The following is a 23,889-nucleotide window of genomic DNA, read 5'->3' on the forward strand; positions in this document are numbered from 1 at the left end:
GAATCTCTTTGAAGACCCCTGCCCACTCTCCATCTATATATATATTTCTTCTGGGTGTGCCCAGGAAAAATGCGTCCCGGCAGCCCAGCTGATTGGCTGGGCTACAGGGGCGCCTGATTGGTCTTGGCGCACACCCAGGAGAATTATGCCAGGCGGCGGCCATGGCCGGGGAGCCAGGCGGGCCCGGGTGCGGAGGCGAGGCGGCGGGCCTGGCCGCGGGGGCGGGCTTGGCAGCGGTGGCACTCTGGGGCCGGCCACAGTGGCGGCAGCACTCTCGGGCCGACCGCGACCGCGGTGGCCCGGTGATGGTGGTGCAGCAGCGGCGGGGGCGGCCCGGCAGCATGGGTGGTGGTGGCAGGTGTGGTGGGGGGAGAGGACTGGGGCACGTGTGGTGGGGGGAGAGGTAGCTTGCCCCAAAGAGCACACAGATGCTCTGTGTGGGGGTCGGCTAGTATATATATATTCCTCTCCTCTACAGTCAAGGACATCTTCCAACCAGTAACAGTTTCATTCCAACTGATCTTAACCATCACAGGCTCCTCCTCCCTATCTGCATATGGAATCCCCATTGCCCAGTCACTATGGTGCCACAGGCCCCTCCCCCTATCTGCATATGGAATCCCCACTGCCCAATCAGGTGCTTCTGCTCACAAACTCTCACAGAGCTGCCACATTAGCAGGGGTATGCCTACATACTGTATTTAAAAAATAAATATCTCATAGGAATATATGAAGCTGCCTTATAAAGTATATCATCACTTTTAAAGCCAATTATATATACTTAATAACTTCCTCCCAAAAATGAATAAGCAAATTTACATGGCCATAATAAAAGTTGCACACAATAAGCATTCAATTCAGAACATCTCCAGCATGATGATAGGTAATTTATTATTCTGTGTGCCAATTGTGATGCCCAATTAGGCTGCACAATTTTAAATTGTATAAATTGCAACCTTACATCAAGTCAGCGTTGCTTGCTTCATTTTGATAACTGCGAGTTTATATTTGTCTTCATTGATTAGGGTGAATCATTTCATAAGGTTTTTTATTCCAGACCGATCTGGTTTATGCCATTAGGAACCAATAACAAGCTGGGGGAAGTCGTTTTGAAAAGTCGTGTTATTATTACTTTATTACTCTCCTGCGGAGTCTAGTCATGCAGCTAAAATACAACGGGTCTTCTCTTCGCGCGCATGCGTATATGTTTTCTCCCGCACTTTCTTGTTTTGTTGTGTTCTTTCTCCGCCTCCCACCTCAGGTGAGAAACGAAGAGAGATGCGCACGAGCCCGAACCGAAGACGTTAATTTCTACCACGCACGCGCGACCTAACTAGCCTACCTACCAACCAACTCTTCCTTTCTCACGCCAGGGGAGAGGTGGGTGGATGAGTGAGTGAGTGTGGGAGGGGAGTGGGAGAGAGAGACGGTTGGCTAGGCTTTTTAAGGAGCGCTCAGGTTGGGGGTCTCGCGCCTATGCGCGCGCAGGAAATGGAGCGGCGAAAGGGAGAGAAGTAGAGACTTCCCTGGAAAAGGAAGCCAAGGAAAGCCCCGCGCGTTCTCGCGTGAGGTCCTGCGCGCAAGCGCGTTTGTGATTTTCTCGCGACGAGCCAGCGAGCGAAGCTCAAGGAAAAGCCAGGGGGGTGGGGGGAGGGAGGTGTCGTCGCGAGGCTGACTGCCTGCTTCACTTGGTTGGCTGCGGCGGCGGCCACGTAGCCCTGCGGCGGCTGAGGGGAGGGCGCGCGACAGAGAGAGAGAGAGAGCGGCGGTGAAGGCAGCTGCGGAGGCTGAAGGGCCTAGGCCTGGTCCTCAGGAGGCGGCGGCGGAGGGGGGGACCTGCGCGAGGGGAGGGTAGGAAGGAAGGAGGGCCTTGGTCACCCTCCGCCTTCCCCCCTCCCCTCCTCAGGCATGGACCGCGGTGCGGGTGAAGGAGGAGGAGGCGGCGGCGGCGAAGGAGGCGGTGGAGGAGGCGGCGATGGCGGTGGAGCAGCGGCGGCGGCGGCACAGGAGGGTCCCGTCCTCGGTGAGTGCGTGCGGGGAGAGAGGCCCAGCTGGCGAGGGGGCAGGTAGTGCTTAGCTGGATCAGCCCCGGAACCTCCCCTGTTTGTTGATTTATATTCTTTTGAGTTGCCATGACGCAAACCTGGAGCATGAGAAACAATAGGAAAGCGTGTCTCTGAACGTGTGCAAAGTATCTTTTATCTCCGGCTGAAGTGTCTGCTAGGATTCCCCATACAGTTGGGATAAAATTGCCAAGTTTTCAGATTAGGAAACAAAGCTTTCAGACAAGCTGGAGGCCACAAAACACATACACCCACACCCTGCTCTCTCCCTCTTTCAAACTATTGTGGTGGGAAGCAACATTTTTTGTCACGGTCATATGTTGAGTAAAGTAAAAAGAGCTTGTTAGTCCAGCTGAGCAGGTGGGAACTTGGTTGTTTGAAGTGTGTGTGTGGCTTCCAAGCCACATGTGTACACATTCCTTATATGTTGTCCCAAAGGGAATGGAAGCCAAAGCAATAATGGAATTGTGCCTCTGCTTGACTGTGCCAAAAGCTTCTTCAAAGTCAAGCTTCTGCCTTTAACGGAGAAAAACTGTGCAGAATTTGAGCTGGTTCATATGCATGTATGTATGTAGAGTTGAGAGGGAAGCTGTTTGAGGAGAGGGGTGCAGGTGAAAATAATTTAGTTTTGCACCTGTTAAGTGTAGATGGTTGGAGGATGAGTTGCACCATCCCATACATTCTTGAGATTGTGATATTTAACTGTGTATGAAATTAGAAATGGTGGGGAGGGTCATACTTGATACATACTTATATTAAGTTCTTTCCTAATTTCAGGATCCCATCAAGCAAGGTAGGCTTCCTGACTAGTGTGATGTAAGAATGGCGCAGTGTGGTGTTGTGGGAAGTGTTAAGTCATATTTCCAGTGTTGGAGGGTTAGATTATAGGTATACGATTACCTTTCAAAGCAACGTCATGACTGCTGATTATAATTTTAAATAAATGTTTTATTAATGTGTACTATAGTTAAAACCAGGGTTAAAATATCTCAGATGGTCACACAGCCTCTGGTTCTGCAAATTTACTGCAGATGCCTAAAGACTGTAAATAAACTTATTTTTGACTTTGCCTGGTTGAAACCTGGCATGTAAATTCTTACAGCAACTGCTGGTACTCATAAAAGATGGCCTTGTGCTATCCTTTTGGATGACTGAGATTAATTCAAATAGCATGAAAGGACCTATGAAAGTTAAAATGCCTTCTTGGCTCTATATCCAACACCCTGCCCCAACAGCTCTTTTCATAGAAAAATGCCCAATGCCTTTATTTCAGATGTAACCTTTAAAATGCTCCATATTTTAAAAATACTGTTCGGTGACTATAGATTGGAAAACTGTTAGAATGTTGCATTTGGCAAGTTCTGGATACTAATATTGCTGCACCACTGTCTTTTGAGGGGAGTAGATTCAGGGACTTGACTCTGGAGATTTGCAGTGGGAAGCAAGACAGTGATTCCTGAACTAAGGCAGAAGACACAAAGGGAATGGTTTCACTCATATGAAAAAGATGCACAGGAGATTAGGTAGTACTTGGAGCAATGTTGTTGATTAAGGTGAACATTCACTCCCCTTGATATACCTGGTGCAAGAAATATATCCAGGTGAGTTTGTTTCATGGTTGCTGAATGGCATGCATATTATGAAGTTGCTCTGTACTGTCCGGGGGTGGGGTGGGGGACCTGTTTGCAGCAGTTATACTTTTGGAGATAAGGATCAGGAGGAGTTTAACTCAAAAGCATTACTGAGGAATACAATTAACTGTGTATTCTACAAGGGAGGGTTGTACTACTTGAAATGGGACAGGGATGTTACACCTAGATAAGTTGTGTGTGTGTATATTCAGACTTGGTAGTATCATGTTCTGCTGATCATAACTCTCATGGTGACTGGCAGTAAGATTTGGCAGAAGGAGGGTAATGTTGATTGGTGTGGGCAGTGGAGGGGTGCGTGCATGTGTGTGAGTGCATACTTAAGTGTGTGACAATCTTGGGGACTAGTTCATCTGGATGTAGCCAAGTTGCCTTTTTCTGCTCTCTTCCTTGGTGTTCTGAGCTTCATGTTTATGTGGGAAGTGGAATTGCAAAACTTGCTTAGTCCCAATTCATCAGCTGAACACCTAGGAAAGGTATGCAACAGTTTTAATATACAATGGTGTGGATCAAAATAGTACTTGGAGAATAGTACTATGGAGAGTGGCATTACATGTTGCACCAGATCAGATTGCACTAGTGGAAATGTATTACTTGCTGCAGTAGAAAATGCTTGCACTGATCATACCCTGTTGGTAGTGGTAGTATTATGTGAGGTGTGTGAAGAATGCCTTCAGGTCAGTGGGTGTATAGGTAGTGCTACTCTTGCCAATTATTACTCTTGTAATACTGTTGTATGGAGGAGTGACAGCTGTACAGGTGTCTGTACCATGTGAGTGGTGAGAGATGGTTGTGGGAGTGAAAGACTTGGAGAGATGGATGAGAGACTACAGGATGGCAATTGGTTTTTGTGTCAGAGCAGGGTATACCTTAAATGAAGTGGAGAAAGAAGGTGCAGATGGATCCACCTCTGTCAAAGCAAAGAATTATATTGGCTTCTGAATATTGCCCAGGTGTGCCAGGTCTTCCTATGGGGGAAAAAGTGTTCACCACATCAGCAGCTGGAACACAGGAAGCTCCCTTATACCCTGTTTCCCCGAAAGTAAGACCTAGCAGTAATTTCTGATGTACTGCTAATTGCCCTAGTGCATTTTTGGGGGCTAAAATTAATATAAGACACTGTCTTATTTTCAGGGAAACACGGTATCAACTCAGACCATTGGTCCATCTAGCTCAGTATTGTCTGCACAGACTGGCAGAGGCTTCTTCAGCGTTGCAGGCTTTCACTCCCCCCACCATATCTCAGCCCTATTTTGGAGGGGAATTGGAACCTTCTGCATACATGCATGCAGATGCTCTTTCCAGAGTGGCCCCGTACCCCAGGATAAATATCTTACAGTGCTCACACATGTAGTCTCCCATTCAAATGCAAACCAGGATAGACCAAGGTTGCACTTAGTGCAGTAGCCTGGGATTGGCAAAACATGAGCATAGGAAGATTTTTGGGATATATTGACTCCTTGGTTAGAATGAGCTGCATTGATTCAACTTCTACAATGGATACATTCTGCAGGCAGGATGCATTGACTTGGATGAAATGATATTGCTTTTGTGAAATGAATTTATATCTTGCAAACTGAAGAATTTAGTTGGGAATGAGATTAAGTACCATAGTGGTTTTATCCATATTGTTTCCTGGTCTGGAATTTTTTAGTGTCAGGTTGTTTTGTGGGATGGGGGAAATGAAAGGACAGGTGTGTTAAAAAGTTGTATACTTTGTATTAGGGATGCTCACTACTAAAAATACTTCTAATATAAGTAATAGAAGTGCATGCTTGGGATTGTCTAGGACAGGATTGTGTGCAGCTTTTGGTCCTGGGAATATTTTTGATAGCACCTGCAGTTAAGAGTATATTGATTATTCTTTGAGATGTTTCCTGTTAATCTATTACAGCATAGTTTTTGCCCTTCAGAGCCACCTAATGGTGTAGCGGGGAAGCAACCTGCTTAGAGAGCAGGAGCCTGTTGGTTCATCAGATCCCCACTGGTGTTTCCCAGAATATGGGAAACTCCTATATCAGGCAGCAGCGATATAGGAAGGTGCTGAAAGGCATCATCTCATATTGTGTGGGAGAAGGCAATGGTAAGCCACTCCTGTATTCTACCAAGAAAACCACATGGCTCTGTGGTTGCCAGGAGTCGACAATGACTTGACTGCACAATCCTTCCTTTCCTTTCCTTTCTTTCTTGCCCTTCATTTGAGTTTCCGTTGAGTTTCATGGACTTTATAAAGCACCAGCAATTTAAAATAAGGAACAGGGGATGTAAAAGTTGAATATATGGAGTGCACATAATGTGTTGTGTGCCAGTTCTTTTTGATTCTCATCCCGCCTCGCTGCTGAAATGTGGCTTTAATCCAGGACTGGCAGTGGCCCATGTTGGTAATTGCCTGAATTAAATGCAGTAGTGGTATAGATTGATTTATGGCTGGTCTTCAATTTGACTTGTCCTTGTATCCAACATACGTAGCTTTGGAGTCTCCCTTGTGAAATTAATATTCAGTGTGTTATGATGAGGTCATCATAAATGAAGATGGAATTGTTGAACTTCAGTACCTCATAAATGCAATGGTTGCAGTCTAGTGTGGTTATGTGCACTTTATTGATTTCAACTGTGCATTGTATTGCATCTGTTGACCCCAACTCAGAGAACCCAGGAGGAACAGGAGCATACATGTGCATAGTATAATTATTAGCAATCTGAGAAAACTGTTTCTCTGTTTCATCACCAGATCCGGCTAAGGCACTCCGTTTTTTGTTTTATGTAAACTATGAGGTAGGATTACACTTCCCAATTTTTTGCACTCCAAATTCCATTATGGAGTAATTTAAATTTGTGTAGTTGAATCACCATTGCATACATAAATGCTGTAAGTTATAGTAAAGTTTCTGGTGCTCTTATAGTTTTAAAATAAAGGGAGGACCCACAAACAATTACCAAAGGGGCTGGGTAGAGTTGGAAAAATTTTCTTAGTTTTCACCCCTTCCCCTTCATCTTGTATATCCACGTGCAGATACACTTAAAAACAAGCACACTGACCAGTGTTCCCTCTAAGGTGTGCATGCTCACGCATTTTGTATATCCACTCAGTTAATTTAAGATCCCACTCAGGTTTAATCAGGAAAGTCCCACTCTGAATGCATGTGCACACACACACTGCCTTGATACTGTCACCCAGAACAAAACTCATTCTGCACACAGATGAAAAAGATTAGAGAGAACTTTGGCATGCTCCTATACCTTTCTTGTCTCCTCCCATGCCACTCTCCCGTACATATACATATGCAGATGCTAAGGCCAATAAAAATTGATATTTTTAAAAATGTTTGGATTTTTACATCTTAAAATTTCAGTTATTGTAAATGTCTATATAAATATGAAAGTGAGCTTTATTAGAATGAAATGTGAATATACTACAAATAAATTCAAGATGTATGCTTATCTCTTAAAGCTGAATTGTGACCATTATCAAACAGATTGCCTAAAAGGCTATTTTTCTGTATAAAATTCACCTGTGGGGAGGGGATGTCTGACCTCAGGAGTGACCTCACGATATACCCCATCTTGTATATAGCCAGTTTCACCCACAGAATACATATCTTGTACTCATTTTTTTTATTTGTGCAATATCTGGAGTTCTGCAATGTGTTCAGTTCCCAATTTATGAATTTTTATAATTCTGCTAACCATTAGCATGAACACTTAATTTCCATGTCATTTAGAGTAGCTGTCTGACCCATAAAGTTCTGGATACTTACAACCCAACCCTACGCAAGTATGCATATAAGTCCCACTTTATTCATTGTAATAATTGTTCAGTTGTTTACTGTGTATAGAAATGTAGTTCTAGCTCTAGACTTATTAATATCTTTTATAAGTAATATCAAGGATGTTACTTCGTATTCTTGCATGTGGACAGATCCAGTAGTAATCTCTTATCTTGAAGTAGATATAGTTCTGCAGTGCATGTGTGCTGCATGACCAAAGGTTTTGCATTATGCTCTTAGGTTGTATAAAGACTCTATTGAATTGTAAACCAATATGTGTGAATTGTTATAGCAACCAGTTACTAAATGTGCAGTTTTATTTTAAATCAACCCACACAGGTATTTGTGCATGCACTCTGTACATACACATATACTGTACATTGGAAAGAAGGTATTCACATCTCTTCCTCTTAACTCTCTACTGTGTTTCCCACTCGCCATGTCTTGGTTCTCCATCTGTTATTTTCCCATGAATACTTAACACCCTTCTTGTCTCTTTCAGTGGTCACCTTCCATGTTGTCTCTCACACTGTGTGTGTCTTGATCATTCAGCACACTTGTGACTGGAGAAGAGGAATCTCCTTCCTTCATCCCATGCCCCATTGTTTGATCACTTTGAAGGCAGACCATAGATTGACTGGAGCCTTCAGCTGTCATGAAGGGTGGTTGGATTTGGGTAATGGGGAGAGCATAGAACAGAAAATACTTTGGTCTCAAAGGAAGCATCTCTCCCTCCATGGCTGCTTCAGGAACTAAGACCAGTTGAGCTTGTTTTGGATATCAAAACATTTATTGGCAAGGGGGAGACTTGTTGGCCTGATACTTCTATTCACTTTAAAACTCAGTTTCAAAGCATTCCTCTCCTTGGATGTCTGTGGCTAATACTTGCATACTGCTTTTTGCTGTATGAGATATACCCCAGCAACTTGAGGGAGATGAGGATATGCCACTCTTGCTGCTGCAATGTGTTTAGGGCTGGATGTTGGGTGAATACATACTTGTGGAGGGTGAAGAGTTTGGGTTTAGAAAGCAGTGCAAGCTGGTCCCTGAAGCTTAATTTTGACTTCAGTGGCCAGCATTCTTCAGCTGTCTCAATTCAGGTGAGATAAGCCTAGCACCTGATGAGCACTTATAGCAGTGTAGATGAAATCTGTGGGCCTGCCCCCTAAGTTAGGAGCCAGTTCAGGCTCAGGTCTGGGGTGTGAAGGAGTCAGTCTCCAGAAACGGCTACTCTCGTTTCCACTATATGCATTTTCATGTATTTTGAGGCTAACTGGAAACTTTATTCGGTAAATCTTCCATCCAACAAAGCACAAATCCAGTGTTTGCAACTTCATTAAGCACACAAATATTTAATCTATAAAGGCAAATCGGAAATTATTTAGATTAATAGAGCCTTATGTGTTTGTGAGGTTACCCTGCCCCTGCTCAAAGACTGTTGAGCGAAATAGTTTCTGTAGTGACCAACATTATAATGAAGATTTTGCACACGATTACATTCAGAAAATATAGTATGCTCACCTTGGAACAGCCATCTGCCCATTTACTAGTGATAAGAATTGCTTCAAGGTGATCAGACAAGGAAGAATAAACTGGAGAAATCCCCCCCCCCTTTTGAGCAAATCACTACCAGTTAGTGTTCTCTTTATAAGTATCATATTTAAAATAGAAACAGGGCTGTCTGGGATAAACAGAGATTTTATTTACATATCTGTCTAGGTCCTAGGTGCTACAGTTAAATTTCTAGGCACCATCACTTCCTGGTGCCTTGGATTGGCAAGTGCTGGTCTAGTAGAAAATCCTTATGGACTATGAACCATTGTAGTCTTAAGTTTCATGCTGCATATTATGAGATGCATACAGAATTATAACAGTTGAGATGCTGATCAGTCTGTCCCATCTTAAGGATTATATAATTGACTGGGAAATAGAAAAAAAAGATTAGACTGTAAATTATCAAAATATAAGACATGTCGCTTAATTTTTAGGAAATTTATGGAAAGTAAGCTTTTAAGATCACCCGACATATTGTGTGTATGTGTGTGTCCCTATCAACTTTACAATGCCGGAACCAATATGAAACAAATTGGATACAGTTGTAGAGACACCTCCACAGTGTAGCTTGTGATGTTATCCAGCTTGATTCAAGATGTCAGACGTGTGAATATTTGAGGTGCAAGTGGGAGCCAATTTGGACCAAATCTGGTACAGTTGTAGAGACACATGGGGGCACCTCAGGGGCGTAGTTTGTAATATTTACTCCAATTCAAGGTGGTAGATGTGTGAATACTTGAGGTGCAAGTGGGCTAATTTGTGGACCACCTAACTGATTTGAACTAAACTTGGTACAGTTGTAGTGAGTGACACATAGGGACACCTCAATGGCCTAGTGTGTAGTGATGTAATCCATACCCATTCAAGATGGCAGACGCGTAAATGTTTGAGGTGCAAAGAGACTAATTTGTAAACCATCTGATTTGAAACAAATTTGCTACAGGTGTAGGGACACATGGGGATGGCTCAAGGGTGTAGTTTGTAATGATATCATCCATCGTGATTCAAGATGGCAGACACATGAACATTTGAGGCATATGTGGACTAGTGGACTGCCTAACCGATTTGAAGCAAATTTGGTACAGTTGTGAGTGACCCATAGGGACACATCAGTGGAGTAGTTAGTGATGATGTCATCCCCCCAATTCAAGATGATGGAATGTGACTGTTTAAGGCTGAAGTGGGCTTACTTGGGATGGTAATTATCAATTAAGATTATTTTGTAAGGAAAGTAGGCAGATGAGTTGTTACCAGAACAACTTCTTTAAAAAATCAATATGGCATGTCACATGAATATATTTCTTTTTGGATTTATGAAATCTTGTCATTAAATCTAAGAGTATAGTAAAAACTTGGACTTCTTTTTGTGAAAGAATGTGTTTCTCTTCTGTTTTAATTTGGGAGTCAGATACTCTTTGAACAGCTGTTTAAAATATCTAAACTGTATAAATCTCAACTGGGAGAATAGTTTCATATGTTATAGTTGCATATTTTATATATATACTAGACATTAAGCCCGTTACATTAACGGGCACTAGAAGAGTTGTGTAGAAATGTTTGCAGATTTAACGGGTTGCTACGCAGACCTACGACGCAGAAACGGTAACTACGCATGCATGCAGTTGTGTGCGTAGTTGCCATTGCTGCGTCCGCGCGCGCCACGCATGCGCAGAACACCTGCAAGGGGCACGCAGTTGTGTGCGTAGGTTCCGTTGCTGCGTCCGCGTGTGCCAAGCCTGCGCAGAACACCTGCAAGAGACACGGACGCAGGTACCTTAGGGTTTTATTATATGTGATAGGATCCCAAAATGGTTTGAGTATTCACTTTTATTGGGCCAGCTATGTTAGTGACTACCTTGAGAAGTCCATAACGCTGGGGAAAGTTGAAGGAAAGTGAAGAAGAGGACGACCAGCAGCAAGATGGATGCACTTGATTATGACAGCAATGGATGCACCACTGATAGACCTTAAAGACCAAGTTGAAGACAGATCATCCTGGAGAAAATCTATGTGGTCGCTAAGAGTTGACACCGACTTGATGGCACTTAATCAAATCAATCAATGTTAGTGTAAGATGACACAGAATCCTCCTAACTTTAATTTGTGCTACATGTATTTATTTACTTACTATATATACTGCTTTTCTGCCTTGATTAAGGCACCCAAGGTGGTCTACAGTATTAAAAATAATCAAGCATGTTACAAAAGATTTAAAAGCAGGCCTGAGACTGTGGATGGTTTTCTCAGGAGTTGAGGACCAGAGCTCCCTTGCCTGAGTGCTTCTTCAGCCTTCCCCTAAGGGCACACACCTTTGGGAAGGTCAGAGAGTGACTGTACCAGTAGTACTTACAGGCCAGTGCTGGACTCTGTAGGAGCTGATGACAAGCTCCCTAGACTGGATGATGTTTCTGCTCTCTCCTGAGGGTACACAAACATTTTCAGTACCCCGTGAAGTTTGGGAGGGGCAGTATTTCTTAGGGCCTTTTCACATGTTATAGTAAAAACTTGAGACAAAGCTGCTATTAAAATCTCAGATTATTTCTAGTTAAACCTATAGCATAGACACAGCATAAAGCATCAAAACAGATCACAAAGGGCTTTACATGAAGAGTAATTCCAAGGAGCTTGAGTCCTAATTCAAAACCTTACCACAGCTCTGCTTGTAAGCTGCCCAAAATCAGGTTGAGGTATCTGCCATCTAACTTAATGTACACCACTTTGTCTAAAATTTTCCTGACTCTACAGAAATGCCTATCTTAAATACGTCAGCATTCCAGTCCCTTAATAGAAAACTAGTCAGCATGTATAACTTGCTTGCTTGTTCTTCTTTGATCTATTGTTGCTCAACTCAGATATATAATTAATCCCTTTCATGTAGGTTTAAATTCCTTCACTAATCCTTATATTTGAGGAACTGGGAACAAACTGGATTACTATAACTGTAACCTTCAGTCAAAATTGGAATGGATCTTACCCCACTTGAGAAGGGGGGAAAATAAACTTTATGTTCAGTGTTCTGCAACTCCATTTTCCAGGTCAGAATCAACCTTAATGAGGTTAAGTGCCCTGTGGTATTTCGTTTCGCCGCCAATACCACCTCTCCTTATATTGTCTAAAAATGTACTTTTCACAAATATGGATATTAGGATATTGACAATCTGTATTGTATTGCATGGAGAAATAAAAGTACCATGTACTTACTGCTCTTGGGGTCAAAGAGACCCCACAAAATGCTTTTGTAATACTGTAAGCAAATTATGGCCATAGATGGCTTAGGCCAGAACCTGCTTCTTCCATGTCTTATAAGGGGAAAAGCATAGAGGCTGAACACACAAGATAATTCCTAGATTTGTAATAAAATAAATGCTTATTCCTTTCAGTACCTCTTGAGGAATAAATAGTGTTGGAGCTAGGACCAATGTTCTCTCTAATCTTTTTTTATCTGTGTGCGGAATGAGTTTTGTTCTGGGAAGGAGTATCAAGGCAGTGTGTGCATACATGCATTCAGAATGGGGCCTACCTGATTCAGCCTGAGCGGGGATCTAAAATTAACTGAGTGGACATTAAAAAAAACTTATGAATGCAGGCACGTGTGTACACCTTAGAGGGAACGCTGACTAGGACCCTGGCAGCATCAGCTCTCAGCTGTACTGTCTCATAGTGACCACTGGGGGTGGTGGTTTAGGTCATGGGTGAAAGTGCTGGACTCCTCCCCTCTTAGTACTTCCAGTGTTAATCTCAATTTTGTCTCCAGAGGTGGCTGTTGGTTTTGGTCTCTCCAGCCATGAGCTACAGCTGTAATTAAGCTGCAGGCTTTTTTGTAACCTTTGTAAGAATTTTTTTGTAACCTTTTCTTTAAATAAATCCTTGAAGTTCATCAATACTAAAGAACTGTCTCAAGACCTCTTGCTTTGCTGCTTTCTCACCAAAATGGTTTTGCTTTGCTATTTGGGGGCTGAACTGCCATTCTTTCCCTACAAATAGTAAAGGTAAGGTGCTCCTTTACAAACCAAAATTGTAATCGTGTGTTTCATCACGAGAGCCTTCCTTGTGAACTATCAGAACTGGTTATTTAACTCATAGCTCTTTGTAGATTTTATGTTAACCAGTTGAACATTGGGGTATGTGCAACCCCACTGCATCTGCAAACCTGTGTGAGCAACCCAAATTGACTCATCTCAGAAGCAGGTCAGGTTTTTGGCATATCACAGTGAAGTGCCATCAGGTAACCCTCTTAACTTCTTTATATAAAGACTTTCTCTGGATAAAGTGTCTGGAAGACTTGAAGAAAGCTATTAATGATTTAGAAGACTACTGAAATCACCCTGGCTATCTGGTTAGCATGCTTAAGGAGGGAGATGCCAATCATTTCCCTCAAAGAACAGAAACAAATTTTCCCCAGGGGAAAACGAACATATCTCTCCAGAGAAACACACTTTTTTCCAGCAAGGGGCTGGCTGCATCTTCTGCATTTGGCTTCTGAAAAGCAAAGCAAGCATGGCAGAACTTATTTACTGTGAGAGAGAGAGAGAGAGAGAGAGAGAGTGTGTGTGAGAGAGAGAGAATTTCTCTACCGCTTGATATGGAAATCTCCAGTACAAGTTAAGACATAATATAAAAACAATATAAAACAGCTAAAATTCATAAAACAGATAATTTTCTGGACAAAATCTCTTGTATTCGGGCCGATTTAGACTTCGACTCCACAGTTAGCGCAGTATCAGATGCAGAGGTATCCATCAACTCCTCTTGTGTGGTTAAACTGGATCAGTTCCAGTTTGTGACTCCTGAGGATGTGGACAAGCTGCTTGGAATGGTGCGTTCTACCACCTGTCTACTTGATCCTTGCCCGACATGGCTTATACCATCTGGCATGGAGGTTGTTGTGGAGGGCCTGGTGGCAATTATTAATGCCTCTCTGAGGGAGGGCAGAATGCCCCCTTGTTTAAAGGAGACAATTATTAGACCTATTCTTAAGAAGCCTATCTTGGATCCGCTGGGAGAGATCATCCGGGGTTTGGTGCTGGGTGCTATCAGTATGCTGATGACACCCAAATCTATTTTTCCATGTCAACTTCATCAGGAAAAGGCATATCCTCCCTGAATGCCTGCCTGGAGGCGGTAATGGGCTGGATTAGGGATAATAGACTGAATCCAGACAAGACGGAAGTACTTGTTGTGTGGGGTTGTTACTCAGGAAATGATATTGACCTTCCTGTTCTAGATGAGGTCACACTTCCTCAGAAGGAACAGGTACGCCATTTGGGAGTGCTTCTGGATTCACGCCTCTCCTTGGTTTCTCAGATTGAGGCAGTGGCCCGGAGTGCTTTTTATCAGCTTCGGTTGTTACACCAGCTGCGTCCGTTTCTTGAGATTCATGACCTCAGAACAGTAGTACATTTGCTGGTAACCTCCAGACTTGATCACTGCAATGCTCTCTATGTGGGGCTGCCTTTGTATGTAGTCTGGAAACTACCATTAGTACAGAACGCGGCAGCCAGGTTGGTCTCTGGGTCATCTCGAAGAGACCATATTACTCCTATATTACAGGAGTTACACTGGCTGCCAGTAGGTTTCAGGGCAAAATACAAAGTGCTGGTTATAAGCTATAAATTCCTAAACAGCTTAGGCCCACGGTATTTAAGAGAGCGACTTCTTCTGCACGATCCCCATCATCCACTGCGTTCGTCAGGGGAGGCTCGTCTGTGGCTACCTTCAAGTCGTTTGGTGGCCACTCGGACGGGCCTTCTCAGTTGTCGTTCCGAGACTTTGGAATGCGCTTCCTGCTGACATAAGACTCTCCCCATCTCCAGCGGTTTTTAAAAGATCTTTGAAGACTCATCTCTTTAACTAGGTCTTTTAGCTTTTGTAATTTTAAATATTGTAAATTGTTTTCGTTTTAGGCAGCTTTTTGGAGTTTTAATTGATTTTAATGTTTTGTGCTTTTGTATTGTTTTATGATTGTGAACTGCCCCAGGACTTTGGTTTGGGGCGGTATAGAAATGTATTAAATAAATAAAATAATAAACAATCTCAATAAATAAACACATTAAAATTTCAAATTCACTTGAAAGCCTGGGAAAATAGGTACATCTTCAGGGTCCTCCTAAAAACAAACAGAGAAGGAGGTGTTCTTATTTCAGCAGGGAGCGCATTCCCAAGCCTCAGGGCAGCCACAGAGAAGGCCTGGTCCTGAGTTAGAAAGATATTAGCAGAGGAGACCTCTGAATCAAAATTTGATGTGTTTAGGGACCTGATTGTAGGGGTGTGCATGTTCTGGAGTCCCCCCCGGTCCGGCAGGGGGGGCTGTGACTTTAAGTGGGGGGGTGGTAGTACTCCCCCCCCCCCCCCGCCGCTCTTCCCCCTCCGGCACTCGTCCGTTGAAAAATCTTCTTGGGGCGGCAGAGTTCCCCCTGCCGCCCCTGCCCCGTCGTTGTTTGTATTAGGCTGAAAAGAGACGAGTGCTCGCTGCTGCGCGCGCGCCGCATATGTCATATGTGGCGCGGCAGCGTCAGAGACGAACATGCATGCTGCGCAGGGCGCATGCGCACTGCGAGCACTTGTCTCTTTTCAGCCTAATACAAACAGCGACGGGGGCAGGGGCGGCAGGGGGAACTCTGCCACCCCAAGAAGATTTTTCAACGGACGAGTGCCGGAGGGGGATGAGCGGCAGGGAGGGGTGAGTACTACCACCCCCCCTGCTTAAAGTCACAGTGTCCCCCCCTGCCGGACCTCCGGACCGGTCCGGCGGTCTTTCCAATGGGGCACACCACTACCTGATTGCATCTGAAGGATTTGAGGTAGTAACAGTAATTGGATGGATGGATGGATGAAACTTTATTACAGTCAGTGCAGTCAAAAGTCAAAACAACAAAGCTTGAGTGGTAGAAACATAACATATACATGCAGAAGTCTCAATTGTTAATTAATCAACTAACTCCTGTCTCTACTTACACATTGTGGTGCAAAATCTTGCCGCCCCAGCTGTGATTGGTACATACTGGTCTGCCAGAAGGAAAAAACCCTAATACTCCGCTAATACTCCGATCTGCCTGGCATATTCTTTAAAAGGGGTTTGATCATAACAGTGTGAATATATGTAAAATAATATTTAAAAACATGTGTAGTAGACTCATTACCCAAGCCACATGGGCATAATTAGTTCCTCAGGGGTATTATCTTAAATCTGCCTTCCAAAACAGTGGATGGCAAGGCATTGAACCATGCCAATGAAAAAACTCTCCTTTGATTTAAGGTAGTCAGATTTGTGAGGTGTGCAGCAGGCTGGGGGTAGTTCAAGAAGCCACCTGCAATGCTGCTAGAGGCAGTAAAACTTAAAGCAGATTGCTTCTCCATATCCACCATGTGGTGTTAAATGGTCCCTTTTGGCAATGTCCTATCCCACTGGAATTAGAAACTGGTGAAAGTCCATATCTACCCAATTTATCATAAAGGCCCTTACACCAATTGGAGTTGAACTCATCTTCCAGTACCGTGGGGGCAAGGCCTTATTGGCAAAAATGCAGTTTAAGCCAGTAACTAAATGTGTGAAGTGTCCCTTGGGACACTAATTGAAAATTGTTACCCCAGTGCTGGATTGAGACAATATGTTTGTCATCTCCTTGGGGTACTGTTTACCCCTAAACTATGTGTAGGCACAATTGATTAGAGTGATCAATAATTCTGTTTTGAAATTGGGAAAGATCTTAGCCCTCTTCAGATGTTATGAGCACAAGTGGGTGCTCATGATTTCATCACTGAAAAAGCAAGGAAGAAGTTCTGCCTTGGCGCTGTCACTCAGCCCTTCCAGCCAGGATAACTGCTCATAGTTATGGCTCCTTGTCTGAAGGGGGAATTGTTGTAACTATGATGCTCAGCATTTGTGTAACAACCTGGATCACCTGAGGTTGCCACTCAGCAGTGCCAGCCATCATGGTACAGCACTTCCCTCTTAGACAAAAAGAGCTGTAACTGTGAGCAACCTACTGGAGGAGTGAGTAACAGCACCAGGTGGGACTTCCTCCTTGCTTTTGGCACTTAAACCGTGAGCGCAGCTTGTGCTCACAAGCTGGTTTGGTTTGAACTCAGACCGGCTCCCTTTTGGGGGGGCTGGTCCAGTTTGAGCTCAGACTGGTCGAACTGGGCCAGTTCTAATTGAACCTAGTTCTATTCAAACCGCTTCTGCACACCCGTTCCCTCCTCCCACCATGGGGAGGCAGCCGATTGTGAGGCATTTGCCCCAGGTAGTACGATGGGGTGAGATGGGTGTTCTTTAAATCTCGATCCAGTATTGGCTTAGGGAAGGGTGGGTGGGTGTCAGGTGCATCTGTGGGGAATCACACAGGTGAAGCTGGGATAAAGCACAGGGATGCCTGGGAATTCTAGTTGCTCATAAAGCTTCTCCCATGGGAAGAAATGGGGCAATTGCCCCGTGATCCGACTGCCTCCCCAAAGTGGTGGGAGCAAATGGAACTATTGGGAGTTCTGATATGCTCAACAGACCAGTCCAGTGTTCTCTCTCTATTTTTTCATCTCTGTGCTGAATGAATTTTGTTCTAGGCGGCAGTATCAAGGCAGTCTGTGTGCACATGCATTCGGAGTGGGCCTTCCTGATTCAGCCTGAGTGGGATCTAAAATTAACTGAGCGGACATCAAAAAAGTGTGAGCACACACATGCCTTAGAGGGAACACTGGTCCAGCCCTAGAAAATGACTGCTATGGATATCTGTCAATGTTTCTATGTAGTTTTGGGGTGTGTGGCAGAGGGTAGGAGTAGTGTAGAGGCAAGTTTAATATTGTAAAGCTCTGCACAGTCTTCTATAGCTGTCTATCTCTGATTTCTGAATTGTATATCATGTGCTATTTCAAGCCTCTAAAACATATGGCTTGCAGGTAGATTGTGGCCCCCAGGAGAATGTCACTTTTTCATTGTTTGTGGCTTGCCTATGTCCCTTTGGCCTTTTGTTTCTCTACTTGAAAGCTGCTTGGGGTATGTCCATGAATCACAGCTCTCTCTTTTTGCCCAGTATGTCACAGGTGATCATGGGAAGGGGCTCAATTGGTAGCAGAGAGGGTGAGTGAGTTGGTGTCATGCTTGCTGGCAATTTGCAGAGTAAGTACTGTTTGACAGTGAAGGGCTGGTTGGCTCACTCAACTCCTCATCTTAATGTCTGTTTCTGAAGGAGGGTTGGAGCTGCTGGAGGGAAGTCTCAGAATGAAGAAGACTTTAATATGTAACTGGCTTCCTTTTTCAATGGAAGAGTGGAATGACTTTATAGATATAATGAAAAACAAGCAGGATTCATGGTAAATAATCTAGTTCCCCATTCCTACTGGCACACCCTTTAAAACAAATCTCCCCATCTCTTAGTTGGGGAGCTAATTGGAAGTAAGATAAAGTTCAGTGGTAATTTACTGAACAAAGTTTGATTAGTAACTGCTTTCAACTTTAAACAAACATGTTCATTTTTTCCAACTTAAAACAAACCTGTTAACCTCATCATTCACTGATTTTAAGCAGTCAGTTTTTAGACAGTTTTTAGACAGTTTTAGAAGTAAGCTGCAGGCATCTTCTTCAGGCAGCATCAGCTGGTTTTTCACTTCCAGCTGCATCTTCAGATTCATCATTAGTTTGTTTCTGACTGCTACTCCTTCCTTAACAAATGACACAATCGTGGGGAGGAAGGTAAGCTGCTATATCTGCAGTGGCATTCATGGCTTCGTGTAATGTTTGGCAGCAGCCAGTTGACCGGTTGGCTGACAATATTTGATTGGTCAATTGTCCAGCGTGCCAACCCTAGATTGCATTTTTAAAATTATTATTGACTGTTATCTACTTACGTTTGTACTTAGTGAAGCTGTCTTAAGAATGTTTCCATTTGCTGCAGTTAACGTTTGAAGGAGTCCATAACATATATTACATTTTGAAGCCTTTTAAAACCTGATCCTTCCTTGTCATATTTTGTCCCCCTTCCAGCCAATATTCCAGCTTTTGTTTGTTATGATTGCTAACCCCAGTGCTCCATCCCAGTTGACAGATGGTTCCTAGATGTATGGCAGATTGGATTATCTCATTCTGTTTTCCCCTATGCTGGAGATCATCAGAATGGGTTGTAGGTGGAACATACATGAGACAGGGCCAGATCACATGATACTAGTTTCCTGTTGCCAGGAGGCGCCACAGCCCTAGTTCCAGTCCTGTCTTGCTCGGGTTCACAGGTCTTGGAAAAAGCTCTTCAGCGTTTGAGATTTTTGCAGGCTAGTTTCTATTTCCTGACTTGGCGTTTTCCTTCTATCTTCCCTTCCAGACTGTGCAAGGGTGGGAAGGGGACTGTTTATAGTTATCACTTAAATTCCCAAATAGCCTTTTAAAATTTCTAATTTGGCTAATTGGTTTTTAGTTTCACTTTTGATTTGCTCCACATGGAGCAATCTCAGGCTGGCAATTTTCTGCTTGGCTCCCTCTGAGGGCATGCAGCCAAACTCTAGGGGCAGAAGCCTGGCATGGGAACACTCCCCCCACCGCCCTAAAATGGGCTAGGTCAGCCTCTCCCATGACCTCTTCCTGCCCCTTCCACAGTGGAGGAAGCCTCCTCCGTGGCCCCCCAAAAAGGCAGAGAAGAAAACAGCATTGTTCTGAGCCAGGCAAAGCCTCCAAAAAAGAAAAAGTGCAAGAAGCCAGCCTCATCTGTTTGGTTCAGAGAGTGCATTTTGATTCAGGCAGTTTGTCAGCAGAAAAAGATGCACCCTCTGCCTGCTGTTCCTGACAGCCTCAAAATGATGTAGGTTCCCAATTACCTCCCATTTAGTGCATCTGGAGGCTCAGACCCAGCTAGCCCAGTGATTATTATGGTGGAGGGGGAACTGGCTGGCCTGTGCATTCCCCCTGTGCCCTATCCCAACTGGGACAATTTGTGCCACGCTTCCAGTGGATTCTGCTGGCAGGGTCTCTTCTCGTGAGGAAGCAGTGGAGTAACCAGAGGGCGCCCTTCCAGTGCCCTGAGATCTGCCTCCACAGTGGCTGCTGATGCAAGTACCAATGTCCCTTCTTGGGGACCAACGATTTCCTTTACTCCAGATGTTGCTGACTGGTTGAGGGATTTCATTGCGAGGGAATGCAAGGTATTATGCAATGCCTCATTCCCTGCCCCTGTGGTATCAGAGCTGGTTGCCCCTGCTCTCCTGACAGGGCCTCCTATAGACGAACTGCTTTGCAAATGTCTTCCTCCTCTCCTGACTCCAGCCCCAGGAGGGAGGCCATTCTACTTTCAGAACGGGGCCCTTTTGTATCATTCAGGAGAAGGGATACTAGACACAAAAGGAGGGTGTGTTGTCTGAGGACCAAACACCTCCACCTAAGTGCCTACATATGCAACCAACAGTCCCTATCCCTCCTTTGATACCCCTGGTGTAGCCCCCACCTGTACCTGTATAGCCTCCACCGCTACCAATTCTACTACATACTTCTGGGAATACGATTTTGCTAAGGTCAGGTTCTGAATACTTTCACTCTCACCCTCGTAATACATGGTTGTCTGATAGGGAGGAAGGACAGTTATCTGAGGAAGAGGTTACACAAGTACCCATCTCCTCCTGTCTATTCTCATCCATAGATTTTGAAGTCCTCCTTGCTAAGGCTAAGAAGACTATTCATGATGTTACTCCTATTGGGGAATCGCAGCCCTCAACAGAATTGGACTAAAATGTCTTCCTGTTCTCCTCCACCCCTTCTACCATGGACACACCCCCCCCACACACACCATGTTTCATAAGGTCATGCTAGCAGAGTGGGAAAGACCCATCTGCTCTAAGCCAGTGGGGGTCTGCCCTAAGGAACATTACTCTCTTCCACAAGACGTTATGTGGCTTCTGGTGGTTCCTGACATTGACGGCCTTGTGACACAACTCATATCTGGCTCTATTCTGAATCCTGAGGGACAGGAACAACTCCAACTACCTGAGGAGAAAGCGTGTGATCTACTCAGAAAAGCTCGTGAGACATCCACCACGGTCATCAAGGCGGCAACCATGAAATCGATCTTCTCCAGAGCATCAATCCTTTGGTGAAAGAACTGGTATCGCTTATTCTGCCTGACAATACCAAACTCCGCCAAGGCCTCAATAAATTGGTGAAAGCAGCTGCTCTTATGGCTGACTCCAGCCTGGATTGCATACAGTATGCTTCTAGTGAAATAGGGTCCAGAGGTGTGGTCTGCAGATCTCCCTGGCTGAAGAACTGGAATGTGGATCCTAAATCCAAACCAGTACTTACATCTTTTCCTTTTTCATAAGCCAACATATTCATATCCTCCCTAGACCCCATCCTAGTGGAGACCAGGGACAAGGAAGAGGCGATACCATCAGTGCGCAAGGACCCACACAGGCCTTTTCACTCTCCAAACCCTTCCCATTGTCCCCACAGGTAATTCCAGGGATCACCATCCAACCAGTCCAAAGAGTATAGGGATAACCCCCAGCACAGTACCTCCAGTGACTGTTGCTGGTTTCTATCTTTTGTTTTTTTACTTTGGGGACAGGGATCCATCTTATTTATTTATTATTTCTCTGTGTAAACCGCCCTGAGCCATTTTTGGAAGGGCGGTATAGAAATCGAATAAATAAATAAGAACAATAATTTCAGGGGTTTCAAATGGTCCCAATGGAGACAGCACTGCAGAGGCCTCTCCATATCTTTTGATCACATCAGCCTCCTTCCATCAAGCCTGAAGAGACGTATCCAGTGCGTAGATGACCATGGCTTCATAGTCAATCAGGAAATGAGCCACCTCCATCCGACACAGTCCCTTCAGCACCTGGGAGCATTATTCAACACTGTCCAAGCGTCGGTATCCCTTCCCCAGAAACGGAAAGACAAGATTTTAACTCTCATCACACCTCTCCTACACCAAAGGAAGATGGACCTGATGCCCTTGGCCACGGTACCGGGATCCATGGTGGCCTGCATGGAGTGCACTCCATGGTCCATGTGGCGCTCACACCCAGTTCTAATGGCTGTTCCTTCCCTATCAGGAATTGGTCATGGCCGGCATACACAAACAGGTAAACATCCCCCTCGGGATGTGCAAGTCATTCCATTGGTGGATCTCTCCAGCAATCTACAAAGGCCTCCCTCTGATGGACCCTCAGAGAATAGTACTGACCACAGACATCAGCCTCACTGGTTGGGGTGTCCACTGCTTCAACCAATATGTCCAGGAACACTGGTCCCCTGAGGTGTCACACCGAAACATCATCTGGGTAGAGCTCCGAGCTGCCAGACTCACCCTCCTACAATTTTGCCATCTTCTGCAGGAACGCCATGTCCTAATCCACATGGACAACATCACCACCAATTCTCATGTCAGGGATGCACCAGATTTCACTTCTTGACGGCGGAATCCGATCTCCAATTCCAGTGGGAAGAAAACCATCTAGCGTCAGTCACAGCAGAACATCTTAGCAGGGCTGACAACCTTCAGGCAGACTGGCTCAGCCAGCACACAGTGGATCCAGCAGAGTGGAGCCTCTACCCGGATGTCTTCCACTAGCTGACGTCACACCTGGGCCAGCCAGAGGTGGACTTCTTCCCCAACAAACCATATTCTCCCGTGCTTCTTTTTCAGGTTTCAGTCTCCCCTGGCAGAAGCGACTGATGCCCTCACGGCTCCTTGGCCACAGGCCCTACTCTATGCCTTTCCTCTGACAGCCATCCCAAGAGTTCTCAGAAAGCTCGTAATAGAACAAGCAGAGTTGATCCTCATAGCTCCTCATTGGCCCTGGAGACCCTGGTTCTCCAAACTACTATCTCTGTCAGTCCACCCGTCCTGGCAACCCCCCCCCCTGAAGGGACCTCCTCTCACAAGGTCCCTTCCTTCACCCGGCTCCAGAGGCTCCAACTCTCCACCTGGAGGTTGGCGCTCAAAGCTAAATGCTCAGGGCTATGCGCCCCCCCATCCAAGATGCTCTTCTGGCCTCCAGGTACCTGGCCACCAATCACATTTACCAGGCCACATGGACAGCCTTCTCTTGATGGTCATGTAGAAAACACACTGACCCTATCTCAGCAGGAGTTCCCAAGGTCCTGGCTTTCCTCCAGTCTGGGCTTGAGTTGCAGTTCTGCCCTAGCACCCTGAAATACCCGACCTTCACCCTGGTGGCAGTTCTGGACCAGTCCTCTCCTGAGTGGTCCACACTTCACCCAAACATTACAAAATTCCTCAAGGGGACATCCAATCTAGGGTACCTTCCACTCACAGCGCAGCAACCTTGGCGGCCTTTTCGGCACACACCCCTCTGATAGATATCTGTAAAGCAGTTATATGCCCTCTTGTTACTACCTTCATTTGGCATTACAAAATAGCCTCCTTCTCTCACCCCAAGCGGCTTTTGGCCATCGGGTCTTACAACAGGTAGTCTAGGGTATACATCCTTCCCACCCCCTTTCTCAGACTGCTTGGGCATGTCCCATTCTGATGAGCTCCAGCACAGGGGGGAAAGGAACACTGAACTTACCATGAAGGAAGGGTTCTCTTTCCCTGTGACTGGAGCTCATCAGGCCCACCCGCGGATGTATATATGATTTGGGAAGTCTACCAGTTTTGGGTGGAAACAGGTCTACTGTGTATATACCTCTATGTTCTCTTATCTGTAATGTTCTGGTTGTTAACATGTTGCTGCCTTAGGCTTTCTCTCTCTTTCTATATGTGCCACTTCTGGTCATGATGGCTGTAGACTACCTTCAGACTCAGAGGCATATGCCTCTGAATACCATTTATAGGGGAGCAACAGCAAGAGAGGGGACATGGCTTCATCTCTGCCTGTGGGCTTTCTAGAGGCATTTGGTGGGCCACTGTGTGA

At 44.9% G+C, this 23,889-nt stretch overlaps 1 protein-coding gene across 1 annotated transcript in view; it reads left to right on the top strand.

Moving 5' to 3' along the window:
- The first annotated feature begins 1,385 nt into the window (after positions 1-1,385).
- Positions 1,386-23,889, top strand: part of ZNF652 (zinc finger protein 652) — a 66,330-nt gene continuing 43,826 nt past the window's right edge. Inside the window, exon 1 of the mRNA XM_053262800.1 lies at positions 1,386-2,023. The gene's annotated coding sequence lies outside the window, so the exon portion shown is untranslated. The remainder of the gene's footprint in view (positions 2,024-23,889) is intronic.

Source organism: Hemicordylus capensis, chromosome 6 (assembly GCF_027244095.1).
Source record: "Hemicordylus capensis ecotype Gifberg chromosome 6, rHemCap1.1.pri, whole genome shotgun sequence".
NCBI lineage: Eukaryota > Metazoa > Chordata > Lepidosauria > Squamata > Cordylidae > Hemicordylus > Hemicordylus capensis.